Raw genomic sequence first — 17,741 nt, 5'->3', positions numbered from 1 at the left:
TTCTGCCTCTCAACTTTTCTCTTGAATTCCCAACTCTCAGAGTTCTAGAAGAATGTCCCATAGTTACTCTTCTTTTTATCTCTAAGATCTATTTTTTGGTTCTCGATTTTTACTTTACTTTTCAAACAAAAGTAATATATGACGCTTTTGAACCTAAGAAAATTAGCTTCCCCACCCCCAAGTTCTTCCCTTTATTCTATAGCAACTGTTTTACTAGAGGTTATTTAATCTGAATACTCAACATTTTATCCCCCTCATTTGAACCACTGAATTTCTCAATTTACCTGGCAATTTTTCTCTTATTCTTACAGAGTAAGAATGAATTTTTCCAGGATGAACACCCAAAATGTGAATAGTGGCTCATCAGTGTCCCCTTCATTTACTCCTACCTGTGCCATTTCCATCTCTAACTCTTTAGCTTCAGGGATGCAGATGAGAAGTTTCCGATTATGATGCATAAATGATCTTTCTATATTCCTTTTACATTCCTTGGGTTGTTTCTTTCTGAAACTGGAAAGAAGAAGGCATCAAACATGTGATTAGGATACCATATTTGTCACAGCAGTTTCCACTTATTTTTCCTAGACTGTGACAAGAAAATTTTACTTTTGTTTCCCACTTAAAATTCTTTAAAAGAAAAATTGGATATACTTCAAGTTCCTTCCTTATAGAGAAGTAGGAAGGTTGTTCTGGTTCCAAGAATCTTATGAAAAGAGTCCCTTGTGAGGAGGAAGGGGAAACACATTTTTAAGTTACTTTCCTCCCACTGAAAACATTTTGAAATACTTTCCTTGAAACCACCTTTGCAATCCTGAATTTACTGTGGACTTCTGTGTCCAACTGCCTAAACAAGAAATAGGGAAATATGCCCATGAAAGTTAACCTCTGCTGAATACAACCATGAAGTAGAAAAAACACAGGGAACATCTGTATTTTATACTGCCAATATGTTCTCTCTTATTCTGGAAGCACAGGTTGTCTTTCCTCTGTCAGCTGCAAAAATATTATCTCTCTGCAGGAATGAAACAAGTGTGGAATATATATTATGCTACCACATTACATGCATACCTAAGCAGAAAAAAAAGAAAATAACCATTTAATATATAACTCAATTTTGCCTCCAGGGACAGATAAAAATTTTTATTATAATACCCAAATGGTACAGTACATAAATATACATGGGAAATGTGATAGGACCAAGCCAGGTTCTTTTGGCTACATGCTGGTGGCTAAAAATTTATCATCTAACCTCATCTTAATCTTCCCTTCTCATAGACATGAAGTAGGCTATATTTTTTATAAGAGCCAGGAATTTGGAGCAAAGGAGATCAAAACTGATCACCATTTTTCAGCAGATCATTAATTTCTAAATGTCTGTGGAAAATAACTATTGACTGATATCTTTCAGTTTCATTTCAAGCATAACACCTTATACTGTTTACTTATGAAACAACCAAGATAGTAAAAAAAAAAAAAACTAAACGAACTAAATTGGTAATTTAATAACTTCAGATGATTGGTAATTTAATAACTTCAGATGGTTTAGAGGTATTTATCCCTTTTGAAATCAATAACCTTTCATTTGGAATCTTAAATCCACTTTAATGAGCATTCTGCTGGCAGCTGTTTTATTTAGGATCCGAGCTTATACAAACAAAAGTAACAGAGGCTTTTACCTAGATTACAATTTACAGTTAACTTTTGCAGACCACATGACTCATTTGAATGCATAAGTCCCTACAATTCCATTATACATGTTTCTTAAAAATTTGAATGCTTTTAACCAGAGAAGAGCTTATACAGGACGAGTGTTGTCGATGTGAGGAATCTCGATGTTGCTTAGTTATTTGCAGCATGTCTGAAATGGCTCTTCTAACACTGGTTCTGTCTTTGAAAGCCCATACAGAGCAATAACATGACCTTCTTAGAAGCAATAAGTGAAAAACACCCCTGGATAATGCCACTGACTTGCTACATAAGTTGCATTTTTATTGAATTATCAAATTGAAATATTTGTCAACACATAATACCCTATTTCTTTGTATCGTCACATTCACTCACTCTGTTTTAATTCTGACAACGTCTTCTGCACTATTTCTTCTCTATAAGAAACTTTTTGAGGTCAAGTAATCTATCTGTATAAAACTTATTAGAAACATCCTCCACAAAACAAGGGGCTGAATTTATTGTCACTGTAATCTGCATTGCTCTGCCTCTGTGCACCAGGCACCTAAGTAGCTCTGGAAGCCTCCAGAGTGTGTTCAGAAATGAAACTTTCGACTCATCACTGTTTCTCTGTGAGATGCTGTCCTATCTTGCACTAATGTTGCCTCCTGGGAGCACTTCAAAGCTATCACGCCCTTAATACACCAAAAAACCATGCTGCATTCCCTTCATAGTTTACAAAATTCTTCATAAAAACAATGACTTCATCATCTGTTATAATTCTACTTTCCACAGGGATCAAAAACTAGTCCTTGAGCCATGTGAGAGATAGCACCAAGTAATGCCTCCCCACCTGTCCCTTTCCCAGGGGCCTTTAATACAACCTCTCTTTAAACCAAAAAAAGAAAAAGTACAAATCACACAGACAGACTCTAAATCCCAGCTTCTGCTCAGCTGGAGCCCCTTGCCCCATTTAAAAATATTCAAAGATCACCTCTTATCCATGAATAACCTACTATTGCTCCATGAATATCTTATTGCCATGCTTACCTGAGAATGAAGCTAGCACAGAGGAAAGCAAGCGGGGAGATGAGGAGAGCCTCCATCCTCATCTTAGCCCAAAACCAGCCATCACCTTTGGTCTCCCTAGTTGCATGTGCCAGTAAATTCCCCTTTTTGCCAAAGTCAGTTAGAATTTGGTTTTATATCACTTACGACTGAAATAATCTTGACTAATATACTAATAATTACCAAATTTTATTGGGTTATGTAAATATCATTGCCTCGGGAACTTGAAACAACAAATCCCTGGGATTTCCAACCGTGAAAACTACAGTCTGATGAGTGATTTAATTAAACATGTACCTATAGATCACTCCCCAAGCTACATACATAGAAATGAGGAGAGACGAATCTGAAGGAGACAGAAAAAAAAACTTTCGCATTTTGAAACAATGTATTAAGAAGACATGTGCCCAATGTCTAGGATTGGAAAGATAAATGATTCCATTTTATGTTGTTATTAAATTGTATGACCCTTCATTAAAGTTAAATGCATTTAGAGGAATTAAGCTTATCAAAAACTTGGCAGTGTAATATAAGTAATGGTTCTTTGTTTATTTGACGACATCCTCCTGTGAGTTGATTCACAATTTTAATTTTGGAAAGCAGTATTTCTTTGATGGGGACTGACGGAATGATGCGAACTGCTACATCGTTTTGCATGAAGTCATATTGATTGTGAAAGGAAACAGAGGCCAAGTGACAACCAATTTTTCAAGGAGCATTATGACAGTGATGTTTCTATATTGTCAAAGGGATCACAACAAATTAAGAACTGAAATTAAACTTTAGGAGACAATCTCCTATCCTTTTGAAGATAAGCACACCAGAATTCTATAACGACAAAAATTCTAAATATTTTTAGTGGAAAAACCTTATTTAAAAAAATATGTATAAAAGTTATGTACCAATACCAAGCACCTATTTTGGACACAATGGTAAGCGGAAGAAATGGTAAGCAAAACAAAATACAAGAGAGAGCTTGCAACCTAGTGAGAGAGGAAGCATTAATCCCATCACAGAGAACTATAATTCCAATTGGGATAAATGTCACCAGAGAAATATGCCTACCACCATAGAAGACAATACTGGGGGCTTTACCCTAAACAGATACATGAAGGAAGGATTTTGTGAAGAAGTGATATTTGAAGAACAAATAAGCACTAAGGAGGTAAAGAGGGAAAAGCACATTCTGGTGAGAGGGACGAGCCTCTCCATGGGAGTAGAGAAGGATGGGGTAAAAATCAGAAACCTGAAAGGACTGTGCGCCCAGAACCTAGGGAAAGGAGGTGGAGAGTAAGGAGAGGCAGGCTGTGCAGGGATGGTACGTTTTCTCCTAAAGCAATGGGCAGACCTTGAAGGGTTTTAAGTGGAGCCTGGGAAGATCAACTTTGCATTAAAAAAAAAACAAACCCTTTGGCTTCAGTCTGGATAATAAATGGGAAGAGAAGTCAGGATGCTGGCAAGGGCAAACAGTAGTTGGGCGAGGGAGAAATGGGGGTGAGACCAAGACACAGAAAGGGAGAGACAGAATCTGTCATGGCAGTTTACGTTCATCATGTATTGAGAATCAGCACCATGAAATCTGACTGAAACATTAGGGAAGATTTCAAATATATTTAAAAAGTAGACAGAATAATATAATGAACTTCCCGTACTCAACATTTAGCTTTAACCATGTCCGACTCAGCTAATCTTGTTTTATCTAAATCCCCACTCATTTCCCTGCTCCCATATACATATATATATATTTAATTATGAATATTTCAAACCTTCAGAAACGTTGTGAGAATAGTACACCACCACCAATTTATCATTAATCTAGATTCACTAGTTGTTAACATTTTGTTAACTTGTTCTACATATGTGTATGTGTGTGTAAATATATGTATTTCATCATCTATCTCCTAAAAGCAAAGTCTTTCTCCTAAACAACAACAATTATCACACTCAAGAAAAGTAATATTATCTAATATACAGTCCATATTCGAAAACTTCCCATTTGTCCCAATAATGTCCTCTATAGGTAGTTTTCCCCCTGACCCAGAATCCAAACAAGGATTATGCATTGCATTTTTTGGTCCTGCCTCTTTATCCTCCAATCTTAAAGAGTTCCTCAGCCTTTTTGTCTGACATGACATGGATGCCTTTGAAGAGTCCAAGCCAGCTACTTTGCAGGATGTCCTTTAATGTGGGTTTGTCTGTTTCCTCATGATTAGATTCAGGTGAAACATTTGGCAGTACCATCACATAGAGGGTATTGTGTCCCTCTCTGTGTATCACATCGGGAGCCGTATGATGTCAGTCGTACCGCTATTAATGATGATTCACTTTTTCAACTGCTTGAATTCATATCCTATAGGCATAATCCATTAATGAGGAAACCAGACAAAGACTGCACAATATAATTTCTATTTCCCCATGAGTATCTTAATGCCAAAAGACATTAACATAGGTCATTTACACAGACAAAGCTTTGTCGGTTTTATTCACGGAAGGTGGATATAGATCATAAATAGACATGGACTGGGAATAAATATCCTGCAGCAATTAGAAATTGGCACACTTGGGAATTAGAATCCTAAGAAGTAAAGTATGAAGGTGAAGCTTGTGGCCTCAGGAACCAGACTGTCGGGGATGTCATCCTGGCCCTGCGGCTCACAATCTGTGTGACCTTAGACAAGTTACCTGCCCTTTCTGGACCTGCTTCCACATCTGTGACATGGGTAATCATTAGCACTCATATGTCTGGCTTGAGTACTGAGTTGCTACACATGCAATGCACACAACAAGCTCTCAGTGGTGCAATGATGATGTTTGCAGTGAAGGACCATTAAACTCCATGTGTTGACTAAAAGAAGAACCTAGGTCTTCTTTATAAAAATATTGTCTGAAATTTTGACCCTGTTAGAAATATAATGTGGTAAAATGTCAACATGTTTGCATAAAATCACTAACATCATCATCTAGTGAGAACTACTTAGGGCAAAAGAGTTTGATTTTCACATCAGATAACAAGCACTTATATTTCCCAAATAATAAATGGTAATCTTAACAACGAAATGTGTCCAGTGACATTTCCCATTGAGGATTTTATTACCTCCTGATCATTAGTGATATGTATGTGATCTGTCTGGTGAGTAAGCGTACATATAGTATTTACACGCCCATGGAAAGATCTAAATCACAACTAGAAAAAGGTGTGCTCAGAGGTCTAGTCAAAGATCTAGCCTAGTCTCAGAATCACTTCTTAAACCTTACAATTACAACATGGTTTTAAATTTTCTAAGATATTTTTCTGCTTAGGGAACTCAGCTACAGTATGCTTACCCACTGTCTTGTATTTGTATTTGTCTGTGTGGTGTTGATGGCAGCCCTAGTTGTTTTCCCTGATTGTATCCCATTACCCTTTTTTGAAACAATAACTTTCTTTTCCCTATGGAAATTTCACTGTTAGTCATTCATGGCTTAATAAAATTATCCAATTTTTAATATATGAACTATTGTTTCCCTTAAATGAAATAATTATAATATCAAGTAGAACAAAAGAGTAATCCTTAACTTTGCATTTTTATGATTTGAGTTTTTCCTAAAATGTGTAGCCATAGTGGAAATCTTTTTGTTTTTCCTTGCAAGTGATATAGACAAAAATGAAAATTTCTCAAAGTTAGAAGTGACTTGAATTGTTACTATTTCGTTTAGGAACAAAGGAGTCAACTAACCTATCCTAAAATTTTAGAATAGGGAAAAGAAAAGAAAATGTAAGTAACAAAGCCTTGACTTTAATGCCATATCCTGAATGGCTCAGGAAAAGACAGGCAGGGTGAAAACATCTAGAGAAAACAGAAATAGAGGAAGGGAGCAGGGAGAAGCAAAGAGACAGAGGAGGGAAAATCCAATATGGCTGGTCCCTGAGTCCTAAAATTTCACCCTTCCCAGGGCTCAGGGTAACTGCCCCAGCCCTACCCTTTAAGACCACTCTTGGGCTTGCTTCCCTCAACACCCGCTCTGGGTGTCCTCCTGCCCCCAAACCTCAACTATTACACCTCCAACCCACTCCACCTACCAATACCCCAAACATACACGGTATGTCTTCTTTTTCTTCATTGTCGTCTTTTATTTTTCATCTGATTCCTTCCATTTGTCAAAGTTAAATAACTTCCATCACAGGCATAAATTTAACAGTCACAAAACCTAGATGTACATAAATCTTCATTTCCTCAAAACTGACTTAGCTCACAAGCCCCCATTTCCACAGATGGAAGAATACCTAACTTTGCCAATTTAAGGAAAACTCAGACATTTCTGGTTCTTCTCACTTTCTTTGGACTAATACAAAGTCAATAAGAAATTCACACTCTTATTTCCTTCTCTTCCTTCCATTGATCCTCTAAATGTGGAGGTAGGAACCCATAATTATAAGGGTGGAGCAGCACATACTACAGAGAAGAGGGAGTTCAGTCTAAAAGAGAAGACAGTGAAATAGTCCAGTAAGTGCCCAATCACAAGACCAATGAGAGTGTCAGGGGAGCAGAGTGAATATAAAAAAGAACAGAGGGAGAAGACAGAACAAAAGCTCAGCCACAAGGGGCCAGAGACAGCTTCAGAGAGGAAGTGATTTTTAAGTCAAGGGTGAGTAGGAGTTAGTCAGGTTAAGAAGCTGGGTAAGGAAGTCACAGGGACCATTTGCTAAGGCATGGAATCAGGGAAACTGTGACATGCTTGGGAAATGCAAGCAGCTCCCTGTGGCTGGAGCACAGGGAAGGTTTGGAGGAGCGGGTAGAAGATGAGTCTAGAGAGGTGAACAGAGGTGTACATCAAGCCAAGGAACTGGGTGGGATCGTATTCTCTAAGCCAGGAGTCGGCAAACTGTACGTGAAGTCCAGATCGGCCTGCTGCCTGGTTTTGTACACAAAGTTTTAATGGACTCAACCATGCTCATTTGTTTACATAATATTCATGATGCTTTCACGCTATACCATCAGTCAAGGACTTCTGACAATGTATGGCCATCAAGGCCTAAAATATTTATTCTCCATATCTTTACATAAAACTTTTGCTGACCCTTCTGCAACCCACTTGAGAAATATACGCATCCTCTTTTTCTGCACACATTTTTTAATTCTTTTATTGAAGTATAGTTGTACAATATTACATAAGTTACAGTTGTACAATACAGTGATTCACAATTTTTAAAGGTTGTACTCCATTTATAGTTATTATAAGATATTGTTATATTCCCATATTGTACAATATGTCCTTGTAGCTTTCTTTATAACTAATAGCTTGTACCTCTTACTCCCTTACACCTTTATTGCCCCTCCCCCCACCCCTCTCCCCATTGGTAACCACTAGTTTGTTCTCTCTATCTGTGAGTCTGCTTCTTTTTTGTTATATTCACTAGTATGTTGTATTTTTTAAATTCCACATATAAGTGGTATCGTGCAGTATTTGTCTTTCTCTGACTGACTTATTTCACTTAGCATAATGCCCTCCAAGGCCATCCATGTTGATGCAAATAGCAAAGTTTCATTCTTTTTATGGCTGAGTAATATTCCATTGTATATAGCTATACCACATCTTCTTTATCCATTCATCTGTTGATGGACACTTAGGTTGCTTCCATATCTTGGCAATTATAAATATTGCTGCTATGAACATTGGGGTGCATGTAGCTTTTTGAATTAGTGCTTTTGCTTTTCTTTTGGATATATACCCAGGAGCGGAATTGCTGGGTCATGCGGTAGTTCTATTTTTAGTTTTTTGAGAAACCCCCATACTGTTGTCCACAGTGGCTGCACCAATTTACATTCCCACCAACAGTGCATGAGGGTTCCCTTTTCTCCACATCCTCACCAACATATGTTATCTGTATTCTTTGATGATAGCCATTCTGACAGGTGTGAGGTGATACCTCATTGGTTTTGATTTGCATTTTCCTGATGATTAGCAATGTTGAGCATCTTTTCATGTGCCTGTTAGCCATCTGCATTTCCTCTTTGGAAAAATGTCTATTCAGTTCTTCTGCCATTTCTTAATCAGGTTGTTTGTTTTTTGATGTTGAGTTGTATGAGCTGCTTATATGTGTTAGATATTAATCCCTTATCTGTCATATCATATGCAAATATTTTCTCCCATTCAGTACATTCTCTTTTTATTTTGCTGATGGTTTCCTTTCCTGTATGTACCCTCTTGAAAAGAAAAAGTTCTCAAAGACCTGAAGCACCACTTAGATATCTTTAGTGTATTGATATTTATATGTGTGCAAACCTAAAACTAGCTGTAAGCATCTTATGCTTATGGCTCTTACATAATTATACAAATTTGCATATTAAATTTAAACAAAAATGACATTCAAATGAATGGTATTAATTCAATGTGACAGATGACATCATTTGTATGGAAACAAATTTCCACTCTTAACATGGGACTGGCTACTGAGTACAGGTTCTTTTGAATTTAGCAACTTAAACCACTTGGGCCACATGATGGTTTTCCTTACTTGAACTAGGGTAAAACCTACGTTAATATAACAAAAGATAGTGACTTCATTGAACTTCATGTGTCCTGATTGCCTCGTTTTGGGCTACAAAGTCTCTCTGCCTTCTTTTCTGTGTCAGCTGTTGATAATTATAGTAATGCCCATTTGTACAATAAAAACACAAACACACATGCAGGCACTGAAATCAATTGTCAGTTCTCAGTTTTAAGGCAGCCATTCAGGTAATCCACAATTGCTTGTATTTTTTCAATGTCATCTAGATAAAATAAAGAAATTTGAAAAATAACACAGAGAGCTACAGATTCTGGATACATGCAAAGCTGAAGAAGAAATCTAACAGATATTTATTGTGGCAAAAATATAGCTAAAAGGAGCTAGTCCAAGCTAGGAGAACTCAAGAGGTGGCAATGGGTTAGAGAGAAGAGGGCAAATATGAGAGTTTTCGGTACACTATCTGGACAAGACTCTAACATCAAATGGTTGTGAGGAGGAAGAAACGCGAGGGAGAATTCTGAAATGACTCCCAGGTTCCTGGCCTGGGCATGGACATTCATCAAGGTGGGAAAACACAGAAGAGGTGGAAGTTTGTGAAGGAAAGACAATAAGTTCACTTGGGTGTGTTGAAATTAAGGCAACTGGGAGACTAAGTCTTTATCCTGAATGCAGTTAGGTATATTGGACTGCACAGTCATTAGCAAGGACTGGCTCAGACAAAAAGATTTGGGAGCTAGAAATAAGTGGTTGTTGAAGTATTTATACAGTTGAGTGGGTCCACATATAGAAAAGTAAAAAGTGAGAGCAAGAAAAGCACTAATAATGCTCAATAAAGAAATAGCCATTAGAAACAGTTGTATAAATAACTACATGTATGCATCCACAAATATTATCAAGTCAGGATGATCTGTGCTGATGGAGGGAAACTGTAATATGCATAATATGAAATACCAATATGAAAATCACTCTGCCTTTGGGTGGGTGTTTGCAGAAGATTTACTTTTGTTTGCTAAAATTTGGTTTGCTCTTCCGGAAGGCACATTAACTTGAATAAGAAGGCAAAATGGTATGTAATGTGGCCTTCACTGCTGGTTACCCACCCAGTACCCATTTCCCCTTCTTTCCTAACAGATCCTTAATTTTTCTCAGGCTGTCAGTGTGCCTGATGAGAACTGCATTTCCCAGCCTCCTTTCACCTATGAATGGCCATGTGACACAGTTCAGGTGGGTGAAATATAAGTAAAAGTCACCAGATGGAACTTCTGGGAAGGCTTTTAAAAGGCAAATAGACTCGGCTGCCTGGATGCTTCGTCCTTACCCTTCATCCTGCAGGGAAACATCATTTGAGGCGGAACAACCGTGTTGTGACCTTGAGGCCCCAAGAACATGGTAAGGATTACTGGATGGAAATATAGGATGGTCCCGTGGACTTCACGGAGCCCCAGTATCCGCTCTAGACTTCCTACTTCCAAATGTAAGCAAGAATAATAAAACCTCTCATTTTTTGTCACTGTTTTCTGTTTCCTGAGGTATAGTGCAATTTCTACCCACCCAGAAGCCCTGTTTGAAAATGGTCTTAGGTAAAAATCTCTCCTTAAATAGCCTGTAAAGTTAATGTAATGTCAAGGAAAAAATGAAGAGTTGATTCTCACCTAGATATAACAGGAAGCCTGTCAACTCTATCACTTGATTAGACAAAGTAGGGGGAAAAATGGGGGTGGGCAGCCAGGAGATGAGCTGGCCATGTTAAACAGATTCCCTCTAAGGCCGTGTCTACCAAATCTCCAAATTCTAACATCCTCCACCATGTTTTTATTTTTGGTTTGCATTTTCCCCCCATCCTTAGCATAGTGGAAGAAAAAAAAATGAACATAAATAGGAATACTCTTACTTACTAACATTCAGTGGCTTCTCATTTTCCACTCAATTAAGAATACGTAGGATACTTTATTGAACTATTAATCTGTGATTTGTTTGACCAGTGTTTTCCTCCCCTATTCTAAGCAAGTAGAAAGGTTAACTGCCGTCTTACTTCGGGGGAGCTTTGTGGTAGAATCTTGAAGGCAAACTCCCTAATACTCCTGCTGGCTGATTGGTCTTGAGGAGTCTGAGTTCCATGGGAGACAGAGGCAAAAGCAGGTGCAGCGAAGAAGAGAACAGACATAGCCCCATACCAGAAAGGCACGGTGGTGTCTGCAAACAGCAGGGATGCCCATCGTACTCCCGGCAGTACCTGGGGGAGAGGAGAGAGCCTCTGAGGGGCTTGGCTGTGTGGTGGAATGAAGGAGGCTGTACCCTGGACAATGGGGTTCCCATGTAAAGAAAGATTCCTGCAGCCCCAAAAGAGCACAGAAAGAGAACAACTGCCATTTAAGGGTCTTTGACAGCTTTGACAAGGAGACTCCCATGATCAGCCAAAAGTTAGGGGCAGTTCCTCTGTGTTTCAAGGAACCACAGAAGTTTCTGAGATGCTGAGGGAGGGAAAGAGAATCCCCAGTAGACAGACTGAATGTACTTCAGCGAGGTGGGATAAAGCCTCAGAGGAGTATCTTGCACACTCCATTTGTGATTCAGGAGTCATCTCCACTGCCAGTACCAATTCCTTCTACTGGAGGCTCAGCCTCTGCAGCACAGTCTCCTCGGCCTGGTGCCCCAGACACTGGCTTTTCTTCTCCTGCGTGAATCCTATGCTCACGAGGCTTTTCTGCCTCAGTTTTGCTCAGCATTTCTGCAAAATGCATTCACTCACAGTAAATGAGTGTCCATTTTTTCAACCCTCAAACACTTTCCTTTCACAAAACTCTCCTTGATGCTGAAATTGTAAGTCATAATTTCCTCCTTTTCATCTCCAAATTACTGATTACTTCTCTTCTTGGGGTATTCACCCACACTACCTTGTGCTATGCTCTCCTATCTGCTCCCTCACTACACACACCTTTAAAAAAATGTATTGAACATCTACTGTGCACTCTGAGGACAGTGACTGTTTCCCAGGTACCCAGCATAGGACCATATATGTATTCACTTACCAGCAAATACTTTGCGAGGGCCTGCTATGTCCCGGCCCTGAAACACTACAAAAAACAGAACATGGAGTCTGTCCCTGAGATTCTCCAAGTCTGAGTATCATGCATGGTCAAGGCTCACAGGAGTGAACATAATAAATTCCCAATGAGTAACTGTTGATATTAATTCTTAGGATTTTAAAGCTGTATTCAGCTACTTAGAGGAAATTTTAGCAAAATGGGTAAGATGATTCCTGATACTTCAGAATATGCCTCCAATATGTGGGCAGTGGGGGGGGGGGGCGGGAGAGGGGTGGAGTAACCACTGCACTTATTAGAAATATAAAACAGCAAGAAAAACTTAAAAGTGTGCCTTAATCATTTCCATTTTGAAACTAGATAATTTTTATTTTTCAAGATGACTGTGCAAATAAAAATATTACTCCTTATTTGAAATCCATGAAAAATGCTGAGATGAAGGAAGTCTTGTCCAAAAGCTACTTTCTCTTCTCAGGACTTGTTTCCATAGCCTTTCATTCTTTTCTGCTGTCACTGCTGCTTTGGAATTTGCTATTATGTGTAATAAGACTCCATCACAAATGTTTGTGGGTAGGTCAAGGAATGTTCCCTGGGGATCTTGGCACAGTGCATTGGAGACTCAATCCCTGATCTCCCTTCCCACGGTCCTCATCCTGTGCTCAAGCTCTCTGTCTCCTTCCCAGTTCTCCATTCTCCTGACTCTACTAGCTGTTGGGGGCAAACTTGCTGTTTTCAATCTCCCAAGTATGTCACAAATCTTCTATCTTCATCAGCTAGTGAAGGAAAAAACACTGGCCTGGAATCAAGAAGCCCAAGGTGATTTGGTCATTTTTTTCAATCAATAAATATTTTAAAGCGTTTTCTATAAGTCAGGTATTGGACTAAGCCTTAGCAAACAATGATGAACAAGACAGTAAAGTCCCTGCCTTCAAGAAGCTGACATTCCAACAGAGAAAAACAGTAAACAAGAAGATTATAGATAATGATAAATGCCAAAAAAGAAAGAAATGGAGTAATGTGATAGATAGTACCTGTAGGGGGTAATAGGAATATGGCTGTCAGAGAAGGCTTTTCTAATATTTAAGCAGAGAATTGATGTATGAGAAGATACCACAGATTCTAAGGAAGAGTGTTTCAGGCATCTCATCCTAAGATGAGAAAGAGTTCAACATGTCTAAGGCACAGAAGACCAGTGTGGCAAGAGACAGCCAGCAGGATGGAGAGGGACCCTATGTGAGTTCAGTAGAAAAGGATTAGCTCATGGAGGGCCTAGTAGCCACATGAGGAGTTTAGATTTTAATCTAAGAGTATAGGAAGTATTCGATGTGCTTTCAGCAGAGAAGTGACAGATACCATGTTTTAAAGATCATTATGTCTAATGGGTGGAGGGTGGAGTTATGAATACCAATTAGGAGACTGCTGCCTAAATTCAGGCAAGAGAAGGGGAAGGATTCAATGCTTTCGAGTTGGAACTTGCAGGACTTAAAGATGGATCCCATGTGTAAGGCGAGGGAGAATCACTAAGATGGAGTCTGGATTTTTGGCTTGAAGACTTTAGTAGATGATGATGTCATTTACTGAGATGAGAAAACACTCCAAGCCTATCTTGCCTGACCCTGGGCAATTTGGTCTCTTCAACTATGATGTGAATATGTTGAAAGAGGTAGAGTAGATGGCCTCAGACACTTCTTCAGCACTAAAGTGGCACAGCACTATTGGATAATTAGGACATGATATGTTTTTCTTGCTTTCCATTAAGAGAATAACACAAGCCTTGGAATAAGAGAGGCTAGGAGCTCCATAAAGTTCCCACAAAGCTCCATAAAGCCATGTGACTTTGGCAAAGAGACACTCTGTGCCTCTTCTCCTCATCTGCAAAATGGAATCATAAAACTGCCTTGCTCACTGGACTGCTAGGAGGGATAACTAATTTGACTACGTAAGACCCCTAGAATATAATAGTGCTCAGTTAATTATACATTCTCCTTTCCTGACAAACTCAACACTTGTTCCTTCTCTCCTTTCATCCACTTCACTTTGTAAATGTCTTGACTCACTGATTTCTCTTTTTTCTGATTATAAACTAATTCCAAGATTGGCGATGCCCAGAACAGAACTTCCCCTGTGTCTCTCCCTGTGACAGTCACTCAGTCTTGACGTCTCTGCCTTCTCATCTGGAAGTTGAGCATTGAAGAGGGAGGGCATTGCAGCCAGCTCCAAGCCTGTGGACTCCAAGTTATCAATACTAGGATTTCAACATTCCAGCTTAACTTTGGCTTATTCATCTCTCCCTGCCTTCTAGCTCCAACCTGCTCCTGAGGAACAGGACTCCAAGAACTGGGTGGGTCTGAGAAGAAAATGTGATGGAAGGCTTCAGGCTGCTTCCATACCCTGAAACCCCAGCAATATGTCTTTTTGCTGCTGCTGACCATATTACTTAACACTTGGGGAATGAGATGGGCACGCTGCAGGAAGGTATATGATGGTCTTATCTGCTGCCCACACCATGTTTTCAGTTACCAAAAACTAAAATTTTAACCACCATAAAAATTTACTGATAAATGATCACCTTCATTTTTAAATTTATGCCTCTAATTTTCATTATCGCATTCACCCACTTTTCCTTTCGGGAAGAAACCTATAAAATCGAATTCCCCAAGTGTCAGGCAAAAAGACGTTTTTCAAAGGTTTCTTACCGACCAGACAGTAACCCAAGTTATGTCTGTAGTTTCTGCTATGGCAGCTAGAGGGCAGTGCAACTCTCTCTCTCCCCTCCCGCAGCCTAGCACATATTCTCCATCCCCCTTCCAGCTAAGGGCAGGGGAAAGAGACACAATGGGGGGAAACATGCTCACATACCGCAGGAACAGAGGGGGAAGTGACTTGAAAAGAAACAAGCAACACGAAGTTCACAGATCGCGTATCTGGGTCTTGCTTCCTCCTCGCTCACACAGCATTAGCTGCTTTCAAATGCATCTAACACACCCTTCACCTTTCCTCAGCCTCTTTCTACATCCTCTCCTACACCCAATTCTTCAGATTCTTCAAACGTGAGCTCATCTCAGCCCTCACCCTTGTACGCTGTCACGCAGACTCACTAAGCACCTCCCTGAATATGCTGAGAGGGCTGCAACTCTTTCTTCCTTTCCAGCTCAGTGCTGGCCCTGAGGGCCTGTGACCCTGACTGGGAGAGGTGACTACTCTTATGAGGTCTTGGTGTGTGACAGTGGGCAGACCATGTGGCAGAACCTAATTCCAGAGAGACTGGCTGCTGCAGGGCCGCCCAGCCCCACAGGCAGGGAGGGCGTAACAGGTGTGTAACCAAGTGACTGCTGGCAGACAGTGAGGCAGCTGAATGCATGAACGCATGAGTGCCCCAGGTGCCACCACAGGTCACAGAAGAAACAGGAGCAGCTGGGCTTTGTGGGCAAGGCCAGGCACAGAACTATAGCAAGGGTAAAGGAGGCCACAACAGCATCATCTTACATTCACAGAGAGCTTCCTGCTTTCCAAAACTCAGGCACAAAGACCCTGGTGTATCTGTTACTTCATGTAAGCAGGGCATGTATTACAATCCTCTCTTTATAGGCAAGGAAACACCTCATATGAAGGTTAAGCTGCTTGTTCCAGACAGACATTCATAACAGAGCTCAGCTAGAATCCACTGCTAGGGTGACCACTTTACCCAAAACATCATTGACCTGCATAAAATCACATATCAGGAGCAAACTTATAATGTGGGAGAGAACACCTGACAGGAGTTAGCAAGGTGAAGGTCAGGCTTCTCACCATTTCAAATACATTAGACCCCTACACCTGGGTCCTTCAGCATGCCCAAGTACTCCACAGGAGGAGCAAGAGAAGGGACCACAGCCAAGGCCCAGAAGAAAGAAAATGTGATTAAATGAGACGGCTTCCCCACACAGGACCTGCTGGGCACCAACCTCTCAGGAGACGTCTGAAAGCTTGGGACGGCCTCATTCCCTTCCCCTCCCTCCTCCTAGAAGAGAGAGTTCTTATTGCCAGAATAGTCTAACTACAAGAGCTCATAGTGAGGATACTGCAGCCCATCCACTAGAGATTTTTGCCTGCAGGAAGCTTTTTTATTGGCAACTCAAAGACAGAATATTTCCATAGGGCTTCCCCACCTCCCCTGCCCTATAACTTTAAGGAAGAGAACAAAAAGATCAAAAATGAAAGCCATCTTAGTGGTAATCTATAGGTTGGAATGAGACATCCGTGTTTTACTTCTGCTTTTAAATTGATTCTCCTTTTGTAAAGCATTTTTTTTCAAAAAATTAGTGGTAGGGAAGGTAAGGCACTGCATATTCTATATTTTTATATCCACTCTAGTAGATTTTGATACAGTGTTTTGACTCCTGTTTGAATTTCTCTGTGACCTAGATCAAGCAACCTTGTTTCAGGTTCCACATTAGTAAACATTAAATTGTAGCTTCCATCTACATCCCAGGCGTTATTTGGTTGATGAAGTAACTACAATAAAGACCATATTTACAAAATAGCTAAAACTAAATTATGGTTGTGTAAGATGTCAATACTTAGGTATCTTTGGGACACTTCCTGAAGCTACCTATGACAGTTTGTTCATTTTTCTTTTAATTAGGGATTTATTGTATTTTATTTTAAAATAAATAAATAACCTGACTGCAGAGAGCCAAAGTATATGCTAAAGGTGATGTGAGTCACAAAGCTTGTTCCCAGGTAGAGATCACATTTCTTCTTTTCCCTGAAGAAATGTTTCATCTGAGAATACGTTCAAGTAATTGACTACTTGCTGACCTCTTGGATATACCATATTCTTATGAATGTCCCTTGAAGACTTATGCTTCAAAATGGCACACCCAGCACATATACTTACTTCTACTCCTTCACAAAATCACAGGACATTTATGGTAAAGAAATACAGCAGGAATAGTCATGATACGATCATGACCAGGAGGAAGAATATCAGTGAGAAATTTATTTTGATAAATTTCTTGGTAATAAGAAAGAGGATGGGATCATATTACTGGATAAACCAGAGTGAAGGAAGTTAAAACACAGAACACATTTGGAAGAAGACTGCAGCAGAGGTAAAAGCCATCCTTTATGGCAGAGTCCTAGGAGAACATAAATATACGGATGATGAGAAACAAGAGTAGAAATAGCATGCAAGGCAGTCATCAGTGTAATTAATTAAAGTACTCTTATGAAATATCTGGTCCAGGTAGCCTCTCCCACCTCACTCCCATCCCCTTGCACCAAAGCAATTAGAGACTGTGGATTCTGAGCAGCAGAACTGCACTCCACACCCATATACCCTAAAAGAAAATCATCCTGTCAGCATGTCCCACCCACAGAGTTCATAGATAGGCCCTGATGGGCAGTAGAGATCGTTTTAGGAGAATGAGACCCACGCCACAGCAGGGAAACTTGTAACAGTAATCTGTAGGACTGACCACTAATACTCAAAG

The 17,741-nt window shown here is 39.7% G+C and overlaps 1 protein-coding gene across 1 annotated transcript in view; it reads right to left on the bottom strand.

The window, feature by feature from the left end:
* MEGF10 (multiple EGF like domains 10) overlaps nucleotides 1–17,741 on the bottom strand; it is a 362,791-nt gene that overhangs the window by 211,646 nt on the left and 133,404 nt on the right. Inside the window, exon 3 of the mRNA XM_060143502.1 lies at nucleotides 390–510. The gene's annotated coding sequence lies outside the window, so the exon portion shown is untranslated. The remainder of the gene's footprint in view (nucleotides 1–389; nucleotides 511–17,741) is intronic.

Source organism: Lagenorhynchus albirostris, chromosome 3 (genome assembly GCF_949774975.1).
Source record: "Lagenorhynchus albirostris chromosome 3, mLagAlb1.1, whole genome shotgun sequence".
In the NCBI taxonomy this organism is placed as follows: Eukaryota; Metazoa; Chordata; class Mammalia; order Artiodactyla; family Delphinidae; genus Lagenorhynchus; species Lagenorhynchus albirostris.
The sequence above is the reverse complement of the archived record's forward strand: the minus strand, read 5'-3'. Positions and strand labels throughout refer to the sequence as shown.